This window comes from Dendropsophus ebraccatus, unplaced genomic scaffold, assembly GCF_027789765.1.
Source record: "Dendropsophus ebraccatus isolate aDenEbr1 unplaced genomic scaffold, aDenEbr1.pat pat_scaffold_1393_ctg1, whole genome shotgun sequence".
Lineage (NCBI taxonomy): Eukaryota > Metazoa > Chordata > Amphibia > Anura > Hylidae > Dendropsophus > Dendropsophus ebraccatus.
This window is the reverse complement of record NW_027208813.1, coordinates 19,215-30,740: the sequence shown is the minus strand read 5'-3', so window position 1 is coordinate 30,740 and position 11,526 is coordinate 19,215. Positions and strand designations below refer to the sequence as shown.

The following is an 11,526-nucleotide window of genomic DNA, read 5'->3' as shown; positions in this document are numbered from 1 at the left end:
ACCATGAAGGCGGTCCCTGCACTACTATATGTGCACACAGAACAAGACAGACAAACAAACACAATAAAGAAAAGTAAACAATTCGGATCACAACACCTGGGCAGCAAAGGTACCAAATCAGAATCCGATAGGCGTAGTCAAAGTACAGGCAATATGGTCAGGGGCAGCTGGCAAGCAAGGTAGGTGAAAGGTACAAAGACAAAGATCAGGAGATGCAAATAGACAGAATTTATTATTATTATTATTATTATTATTATTATTATTTATTATTGATCTAACAAGGGGTGCAGTGAGGATATGGACCCCTTGATGACGGGCACATTTGTGCCATGAAAGTGAAAAAATGAAATTTTCCCTTTCACGTCACATTGTTCCACATTTGTGCCCGTCACCAGTGTGGTCCATATGCTCACTACACCCCTTGTTAGATTCCTTGAGGGGTGTAGTTTCCAGAATGGGGTCAATTGTGGGGGGTTTCCAGTGTCTTGGCAGCACGAGGGGTCTGTAAATGCGACATGGCCCTTGAAATCCTTTCCAGTGAAATTCAGCTTCCAAAAGCCAATTGGCGCTCCTTCCCTTTGGAGGCTCGTCCTGCGCCCCCTTGGCACTTTATCGCCACATGTGGGGTATTTCCGTACTCGGGAGAAACTGCGCTACACATTTTGTGTCTTTTTTTTCCTCTTATCCTTTTAAGAAAATGAAAAATTGAAGGCTAGAACAACGTTTTAGTGTAAAAAATAAATTTTTCTTTTTTCACGCCATATTGTTCGGAAAATCTGTGAAGCACCTGTGGGGTCCAAATGCTCACTGCACCCCTTGTTACATTCCTTGAGGGGTGTAGTTTTCTAAATGGTGTCCCTTTAGCGGTGTTTTTTAGGTTTTGGCACCCCAGAGCCTCTGCCAACCTGAAGTGGTACAGTCAAAAATGACCAAATATAACGGAGGCGTTGAAATTCACTAGGCGCTCCCTTATATCTGAGGCTTGTGGTTGCGTCAAATAGCGCATTAGGGCCACATATGGGGTATTTCTATAAACTGCAGCAACGGTACAATAATTATTGGGGTGCATTTCTCTGGTAATAGGTTTATAATTATGAATAATATTGGATTACAATAAAATCTCTGCACAGAAAATTAAAATTTTCAAATTTCTTACACACTTGGCTTTTATTTCTGTGACTCCCCTAAAGGGTTAAAACACTTTCTGGATATGCTTTTGCAGAGTGTGGGGGGTGCAGTTTCTGAAATGGGGTGCTTTGTGGGCTTTCTAACATATAGGCCCCTCAAATACACTTTTAACCTGAACAGGTCCCTAAAAATATCTGATTTTGAAATTTTACTGAAAATTTGGAAATTTGCTGCTAATGTTTTAAGCTTCCTATTGTCTAAAAAAAATGAAAGATCGTTTAATAAATGCTGCCAACATAAAGTAGACATGTTGCTAATGCTATTTAATATATAATTTATGTGGCATAACCATTTTCTGTATAAGCAAAAAAGTTTCAAAGTTGGAAAAATGCGTTTTTTTCACATTATTTGGATTTTTTTCATAAAGATTCGTTATGAGTATCGACTCCAATTTACCAGAAATGTAAAGTACCATATGTCACGAGAAAACAGTCTCAGAATCAGCCGGATAGGTAAAAGCATCCCGAAGTTATTAATGAATAAAGTGACACTGGTCATATTCATAAAATTTGTCTGTGTCATTAAGGCCATTTCAGGCTCTGTCCTTAAGCGGTTAATGGGATCGAATATTCGATCAAATATTCGAATATTCGGGAGATATTCGTACGGATTTTGAATATTCGAATATTTCACTATTCGCTCATCACTAATTATTATTATTATTATTATTATTATTATTATTAATAATAATAATAATAATAATAAATAGACAGAAGACACAGGCAGGCAGAGACTGAGTCGATTACCAGCAATGAGAACAAAGACTGAGGTTAGTTATAGGGCTCTCGTCCAGAACGTAATTGGACCATCCCCCTGATCTCCAAGCACAGACACCTGAGAACAAAACACATCCACTGTCAGTCACAGCAGAACCAGAACACAGATTAACCATGACATGACCAGACAGAATTCAGCAGGTGAAGTCGGGTGTGTCCATTAAATCAAGTGAGCAGATAAACCAATGTTCAGACACTGCAAAACAAAACACAAAAACAGAACAATACAAGAAAATCAGCGCCTTCTCGGCCACACAGCACGATCCACATCACGCTCCGCAAAGATACCATCCTGACACAGTATTTGACAATTCCATTCCATGCCAAAAAGATCTATCCTTGATAAACATAATTAATATGGTCAATTTATCATTTCAGTTACCAGAAAACCCAGTGAAAAAAAAAAAAATATTTATTTATTAATTTATTTATTTTTATTTGCTTTTGATAATTGTATGACAAGAGGGTGCTCCTCTCATTGCTGTTTTGCAATTGGTCTACTTTCATTACATCCTATTATATACTGTTATACTGGGCTGAACACACTGCGTCAGTATTTTTTCCCCAAAAAATATTCTATTAAATACTCTATTTCCGGGGTCTATTGTCAGGTGAACATCTGTAGGAAACATGTTTTGTTACTTTTCACAAATGTTGTTCAACTATTTACATACAGAATTGCTGCTAATTAGTGGGAAAACTGACAAAATGGAGATTGGCTTAAGATGCAAAAGTGCATGAAAAACTTTACCAGATTCAAGCAATTAGACAGGTTTGGTAAATATGAAATAAATCATGGGAAATATGATGATAGATGGCACCAGAACACCACAAATCAGTTTATAGCAGCAGCGCTGGAGGTAACTAAGCAATGCTTGTGTGGTTTAGGAATCCCGTTTTTCGTTGTTTTTAACTGCTTAAACATAAACAAATTTTCACATTGAATCAATGATTAGAGACGTCTGCATATTGTTACCACAGGATTGGTAGATTGGTAGGTAATAGCTCCAGGTGTCACTTTTATCACCGCTACACCAGACCTGACCAATACCACCATACTGTGACTGGATAACACTAACCAATACCACCATCCTGTGACTGGATAACACTAACCAATACCGCTATACTGTGACTGGATAACACCTCCATATCAGACCTGACCAATACCCCTATACTGTGACTGGATAACACTAACCAATACCACCATACTGTGACTGGATAACACCTCCATATCAGACCTGACCAATACCCCCATACTGTGACTGGATAACACTAACCAATACCGCTATACTGTGACTGGATAACACTAACCAATACCACCATACTGTGACTGGATAACACCTCCATATCAGACCTGACCAATACCCCCATACTGTGACTGGATAACACCTCCATATCAGACCTGACCAATACCCCCATACTGTGACTGGATAACACTAACCAATACCGCTATACTGTGACTGGATAACACTAACCAATACCACCATACTGTGACTGGATAACACTAACCAATACCACCATACTGTGACTGGATAACACTAACCAATACCACCATACTGTGACTGGATAACACTAACCAATACCACCATCCTGTGACTGGATAACACTAACCAATACCGCTATACTGTGACTGGATAACACCTCCATATCAGACCTGACCAATACCCCCATACTGTGACTGGACAACACTAACCAATACCACCATATTGTGACTGGATAACACTAACCAATACCACCATCCTGTGACTGGATAACACTAACCAATACCGCTATACTGTGACTGGATAACACCTCCATATCAGACCTGACCAATACCCCCATACTGTGACTGGATAACACTAACCAATACCACCATACTGTGACTGGATAACACTAACCAATACCGCTATACTGTGACTGGATAACACCCTTATACCAGACCTCACCAATACCACCATACTGTGACTGGATAACACCAACATATCAGACCTGAACGATACCACCATACTCCAACACCCCTTCCCCCCACCCCCACTCAAAAAGACACCAGATTTACTGGCAAGTCTGAATGGGAGGTTGGAGATAAAAATAAAAAATAAAACAAAAAAATCAAGGTGCTGCCTTAGGCACCAGACCATGGGTGCCTAGTGGTAAATACGGCTGGCAAACCAAAAACTTGAGATGCACCGCTCTAAATATCAAACTATATATACATGCATAGAAAATTGGGTGTACAAAGCCCACATACAGAGCAAACCACTGGACCAGAGAAAAAGTATGTATGCAATAAGGGCAATGGCACACCAAGATCAAAAATAAATGTAAATATCTTTATTTTACAAACAATGAAATAAGCAAAAGAAACACTTGAGAAAATAAAAACACTTAAAAAACAGAACAAGGAACCATGATTGTAATCATGTTCACAGGACCAGTAGAGGAAAGAAATGAATTCCAGGTAAATGTCTCAATCCCTATCGAATAACACCATGCTAGTCCCTGTTAACCAAATAGTCCTACCACACATTTAACATATCCCCTAATACAAGTAAAAGCCAAAGTATTTAGCAATAAAGTGTAACCACGGGGACAGTGTGACATGGGTGGACAGCACTAGTACAGAAAAATATACAAAACCTGAATGAAAAAGAAAAAGCACGACAAGAAAACAAATGGACAAGGACAGAGGGGGAGAGGCAAGTAACCCATAACTACGGCCCAATAGTGTCCCAAGCGTTCCGCCCTGCTCACAGGACTTCCTCAGGGAAGTCATTCTCCAGTCATGCTCCAGTCATTCTCTATGGGCGTCGGACTCATCTCTGGTGAGCGTGCACACGGCTTCCGATGGGGATTTCTCGGCAGCGGGACGGGGTCCGGAACCGGGACTTCGAGAGGGGGATAAGTATAAGGGGCTCCACCAGGGGGTCGGGCGGGCTTTACCCCCGCAGCTGGGATGCCAGGTCCCCTGTAAGAGCTAGAAGCTGCAATTTCCACTCCAGCCACTAGGTGTCCCACTTCCCCCCCATGCACAGCTACAGTATGTAAAAGTTTAGCTTAACTGTTGTTGTGACCAATCACAGGTGCAGACCTTCTACCCTCACACACTGTCTAATCTCTCCTGACACAGCCCTATATAAGTTGAGGTAGTTTCATGTTCAGGGTCTTCTTTAGTCAGGAGTTAAGTATGAGAGACAGACACAAGACACAGGTTCCTGCTGCTGTGATTAAACGGGCCTGGCTTAGGTGAGAGCCCTTTACGGGTACTGAGAGAGACTGAGACTACAGCTATGCAGTGCTAGACCCTTAGAAGTGGGGTAACCGTGAGTTGGGCAAGCCCTTGTGTATGCTTGGGTTCAGGACAGTCACCCCTTAAAAGAAAGGAAGAGGGACTGATCCCCAGTAGAGCAAAGTTGCTGAGAGCTGGAGTATTCTACTGACTATGTTCAACTGCCTTGGGGAGTCTTGAAGAGCTAGCTATGCCCAGAGACAAAGAGCTGGGACTCATGCTACCTAACCCGGTGGTCTCCAAGCTGGTTAGGCATAAGGCGGTCATCTATGGAGATGATATATTTATTTCTTCTTTTGAGTCTAAAGTATCTATACATGCAGTAGAGTACTGCACTAATTAGATAAGGGCCCCTGCAATACTTTTCTGCATAAGGCTTCTTATTCTCAACTTATACCTAAGCCTACCTCAAGTAATGTTCCTATTTTCATTAGCGCCTGTGAGCAGTCCTGTTATTGTATTCTTTGTATTGCAAAGTATTTACAAATAACGATTCAACCCCCGATTAAGTGCTGGACTTTTCCTTTCGTCACACCTGCACCCTCACACCACACTACCGTTCTACCAAGGTCCGATGCCCGTGTGTTCAGGGTGGGTATTGCCATTCCTGGTCACCATGACAAAGCTACCTCAAAACACCAGAGCCCACCAGTTGCCACAACACCTGCATCCAGCGCTCTGGGCCACAGCGAATAGTTTATCTGACTAACGTTCTGCCACACTGAATTCACCTGGACATGCAAATTATCAAGATCCACTGCTGGTAGCTTCACTTTCAATTGGCGACTAAGGCTTGATTAACACACCATACATCAGGCTTTTCCAGGCTGTTATCCATAGCCTAATTATGCTCTTATAGGGAGAAGAAACTAGTTGCAGGACATAAGTTTTTAATTAGCATCTAGTGTTATGCGGAGATGAAAAGCTCTTTTGAGTTCAGCACTGTTCTCCAAACTAGAATGCTCAGCATTTGACTCCTTTCGGCTGCAGAAGTTGAATGCCATCCTAGGGCTGCCAGGAAAACATGGATACAGCTTATGGCCTATGGCTGTATCCATGTTTTCCAGGACTCCCTAGGACAGCATCCAACTTCTCCAAAAGTCGAATGACCAACGCTTGGGTTCGGAGAACAGTGTTGAACCTGAAGATCTTGGAATCTCTGCTCAACCCTTGTAACAACTTGAGTCGTGGATCCGCTGTGCCCACCACTAGCGATGACGTAAGCCTTTCCAGAAAGCGGAGTTTAAGGGGCCACTGGTCTTCACCAGGACCCGCCGCAAGGCGGGATCGACTTGCTGCGGCAGGCGACCCCCAGGTCACTACCCCTGGCTTTGCTGCTAGTGGTGGCGGTCGAGATGCAGCAGGAGACAGGCTGGGGCTCAGCAGGAACTCTCGGCAGGAACCAGGAAAGCAGACAGGTACCTGGAATCAGGAATGGCTGGAACCAAAGGATAGGAAGCACGGGCAGTAAACACAGGCGGGAAACACAGTGAGCTGGGATCACACACTATGGAAAGCGTGCAGACGCTCCAACATGGAATGTGAGAACAGGTGAAGCTTTATAGGGAGGTGATTTTGTTTACAGCCAATTAGCGATGCACTGTTCTCTTAGGTTTAACCCCTTAAGGACCGGGCCTGAAATGACCTTAAGGACCGGGCCAATTGTCACATTTGCGTTTTTGTTTTTTGCTCTTCGCCTTCTAAGACCCATAACACTTTCATTTTTCCACCTCCGGGGCCATATTAGGGCTTGTTGTTTTCAGGAACAGGTGTACTTTGTAATGGCGTCTTTAAATATACCATATAGTGAATGATGGAACCCCCAAAATATCATTTATGGGGTGAACTTGGGTCAAAAAATGCGATTCTGCAAATTTTGGGGGGCTTCCATGTTTACGTAATGAACTTTGCGGTAAAACTGGCATTTTTCCTTTATTCTATAGGTCAGTCTGAACACAGCGATATGCAGGTTTACTAGGTTTTCTAACGTTTTACTATTTTTATTAGCAGTAAAACTTTTTTTTTTTGCAAATAGGAATATTTAAAATGGTCCTATTGTAACTCCTATAGCGCATTTATTTTTTCACCTACAGGGTCGTATGGGGTGTCATCTTTTGCGTCATGATCTCAAGTTTTTTATTACAAAATTGTTTTTCTAGATCAAACATATTGATCGCTTTTTATGATTTATTTTTTTTTTTTCACTCAGTTCACGGTGCGGGAATAGTATTGTTTTATTTTAATAGATCGGACGATTATGCACGCTACAGTATATTATATGATCATTAACTTCATTATTTTTTATGTGTTTTTATGAATAAAATGGGAATGGAAGGTGATTTTCACTTTTATTTGGGGAGGGGCTTTGGAGCATTTTGTAAAACATTTATTTATAAATTTATTTACACTTTTATAGTTCCCTTAGGGAACTATCACTTACATACAATAGATTAGTAACACTGATCCCTGCTATGCCATAGCATAGCAGGGATCAGTGTTATCTGCGATCTTCTGATACAGCCTGCCTGTGTCCTGTGGCAGGCTGAATCAGAAGACAGAACAGAGGACTGCACGGAGGGGAGCTGTATACCTCCGGCAGTCAGGAAATGCGATCCGGACCCCGCAGACACGCTGCAGGGGTCCTGATTGCTAAGTGACCGGAGATGCTCCGGTTACTTACACTTAAACGGCGTGGTCGCGGCACAATCGTGGCATTTAAGGTGTTAATGGCGGGCGGCCTCGTGGTCGGGGCCGCCCGCCATTGAGGGTGAGGGCCTGGCTGCAGATAGCAGCTGGTCCTCACCCACTATGGGCGGGCTCAGCTTGTGAGCCCACTCCATAGATGAGGACCACGCCAGGGCATACATTTACGCCTCCTGCGTTAAGGCACAGGCAGGGGGGGTGTAAATGTAAAGTCATTAAGGGGTTAAGTGCGCGCTCCCTAGGAGATTGGGATGCACACACCGGACCATGCGGGAGAAGGAGAAGACTGGGGAAATCCGGGACCGTGTGCAACCGGGTAAACGAGCCTGGCTGCCGCTAGGAAAGACAGCGCGGCCGTGGGAAGAGGTAAGTGCCGCGGACGCAGTTGTAACAACACTACTAGCGACCAGTTAGATATGTTCCTACAGTTTTAGATAGTCTGCAGTTATCTCTGCATTTGACAAACTAGCAATTTACTAGTGTGCTTGTCACACTTTAGAAGATACTGACATCAGTTTATTGTAAATAAGCACAGTATAGTCTCGATACCCAGACCAAAAACAATAGACCAAGTAACAATCAAAAATAAGCACAGATAGGTCCCTACTAATTCATAAAACTTAACTTTTAATCAATGTACTAAAACTGATGAAACAAAAACCTTGTGTACCAAAACACCTCCACCATCTAAAATCAGGCATATATAGCCCCAAATATCATTGCATGCAAATAGATCAGAATACACACCGCTTGTAAACAATAACAATAGGTCTACAGTGTGTACCTTATCATCGAGCAGGTAAACAATTCCACTGGTATCCTTGGGAGCACCTGACCCTATAGGTCCCTATTGGGTGCACCACAATTACCCCTGTTGCTCAGGGACTGTCGGAGTTATCGCCCTAGAAAGGGCGGCCCCTGCCCCGTACTAGTCTATACCATAATCCCTACAAAGCCCCTACCTATTCTCCCAACACCGTGTTTCATTCCGATAATCATCAGGGGAGAATCACATCAAATTGGGGTAGAAATATACACAATACCGCTAACACATAAGATACAGCGGCGGTATCATCACAAAAAGAGCGTCCTGAGAGTGCTCAGAGACGCTAACTCACGTGGACCTCAAGTCGTCCATTGCATGCGGACTTAAGCGTATGGCTGCAGACACTGTCAGGTAGCTCTTAGGTCAGGGAGACACATGAGCTAACAGTGTCAGCCATTTGGAACATCAATTGCAGCTGACAGAGTCTCTTTTTAAGGAGTCACTCACCACTGATCAGTATTCAACGAGGGGTGAAAGATATGACTCTTTTACCTTTTTGTTGATTGTTTTGTTAAAGCTATTTGCTTTGATTTCACTAGGAAAATTAGTGAGCGAGAAAAAGAAAAATAGTCCTTTTAGTGTCAAGAGTTGGTGGTATAGTGGTGAGCATATGTGGCTCAGGGAAGAAACAGAGTGCTGCACATCACACCTATGGCTGATACTAGTGCCGCTTGGCTAAATAAAAAAAACACATCAGAATTTTGTGTATGAATTGATCAAGCCATACTGCCCCATGTACCTCGTGCCGGTATCTGATACACATGGGTCCCTACACTAAGTCCACACCGTGCCAGTCAGTGGCCACCAACCCCGCAGGCGCGCACAGCCAGGGAACGGGGGCCATGGGACGGCCCTGCGACCCCCATGCCACAGGACCAGACCCAAAAACACCACACCAGAACCGGCCAGCACCGCCGGCGGAGAGGTCGCCCCCAAGCAGCACAAGTCTGGATAAGGTATTGCGCTCACCATAGCTGCAGCAAACAGAATGGGAAAAAAAAGGAGGGATTAAAACCATGTGCACTCAGGTGTCTCCTGCTAATTGCGGTCATGTGGGTCTCACCAGGAGGAGTGCAAAACACGGAGAAAAGAGAGAAACAAAATGTGCTCAGGGAAGAAACAGAGTGCTGCACATCACACCTATGGCTGATACTAGTGCCCCTAGGCTAAATAAAAAACACATCAGAATTTTGTGTATGAATTGATCAAGCCATACTGCCCCATGTACCTCGTGCCGTACCTCTTTTTGTTGATTGTTTTGTTAAAGCTATTTGCTTTGATTTCACTAGGAAAATTAGTGAGCGAGAAAAGAAAAATAGGCTTTTTAGTGTCAAGCGTTGGTGGTATAGTGGTGAGCATAGCTGCCTTCCAAGCAGTTGACCCGGGTTCGATTCCCGGCCAACGCATCCTTTGAGTTTTTCTCACCTATCTCCTGTGCTTGCTCTTTCATGATGAAAAGTGAGAAGAATGAGTGGGCCCAAGCTGGTTTCGACCCCGTGGACAACTAAGTAAAAGTGACTGCCTTCTTGACAGATGATGGACTGTTGAGGAGAACCTGTCAGCTGCAATTCACATTCTAAACTGCAGACACTGTCAGGTAGCTCTTAGGTCAGGAAGACACATGAGCTAACAGTGTCAGCCATTTGGAACATCAATTGCAGCTGACAGAGTCTCTTTTTTAAGGAGTCCCTCACCACTGATCAGTATTCAACGAGGGGTGAAAGATATGACTCTTTTATCTTTTTGTTGATTGTTTTGTTAAAGCTATTTGCTTTGATTTCACTAGGAAAATTAGTGAGCGAGAAAAAGAAAAATAGTCCTTTTAGTGTCAAGCGTTGATGGTATAGTGGTGAGCATAGCTGCCTTTCAAGCCGTTGACCCGGGTTCGATTCCCGGCCAACGCATCCTTTGAGTTTTTCTCACTATCTCCTGTGCTTGCGCTTTCATGATGAAAAGTGAGAGAATGAGTGGGCCCAAGCTGGTTTCGACCCCGTGGGCAACTAAGTAAAAGTGACTGCCTTCTTGACAGATGATGGACTGTTGAGGAGAACCTGTCAGCTCAGTGTCAGCCATTTGGAACACCAATTGCAGCTGACAGTCTCTTTTTAAGGAGTCACTCACCACTGATCAGTATTCAACGAGGGGTGAAAGATATGACTCTTTTATCTTTTGTTGATTGTTTTGTTAAAGCTATTTGCTTTGATTTCACTAGGAAAATTAGTGAGCGAGAAAAAGAAAATAGTCCTTTTAGTGTCAAGCGTTGGTGGTATAGTGGTGAGCATAGCTGCCTTCCAAGCAGTTGACCGGGTTCGATGACTCTTTTACCTTTTTGTTGATTGTTTTGTTAAAGCTATTTGCTTTGATTTCACTAGGAAAATTAGTGAGCGAGAAAAAAAAAATAGTCTTTTTAGTGTCAAGCGTTGGTGGTATAGTGGTGAGCATAGCTGCCTTCCATGCAGTTGACCCGGTTCGATTCCCGGCCAACGCATCCTTTGAGTTTTTCTCACCTATCTCCTGTGCTTGCTCTTTCATGATGAAAAGTGAGAAGAATGAGTGGGCCCAAGCTGTTTTCGACCCCGTGGACAACTAAGTAAAAGTGACTGCCTTCTTGACAGATGATGGACTGTTGAGGAGAACCTGTCAGCTCAGTGTCAGCCATTTGGAACACCAATTGCAGCTGACAGTCTCTTTTTAAGGAGTCACTCACCACTGATCAGTATTCAACGAGGGGTGAAAGATATGACTCTTTTATCTTTTTGTTGATTGTT

The 11,526-nt window shown here is 43.2% G+C and overlaps 2 non-coding genes across 2 annotated transcripts; both read left to right on the top strand.

The window, feature by feature from the left end:
• The first annotated feature begins 10,092 nt into the window (after positions 1-10,092).
• TRNAG-UCC (transfer RNA glycine (anticodon UCC)) lies at positions 10,093-10,164 on the top strand. The gene has a single exon. It is a non-coding gene; the product is annotated as a tRNA-Gly (tRNA).
• A 426-nt stretch (positions 10,165-10,590) lies between these two features.
• On the top strand, positions 10,591-10,662 carry TRNAE-UUC (transfer RNA glutamic acid (anticodon UUC)). Its single transcript has one exon. It is a non-coding gene; the product is annotated as a tRNA-Glu (tRNA).
• Positions 10,663-11,526: the final 864 nt, after the last annotated feature.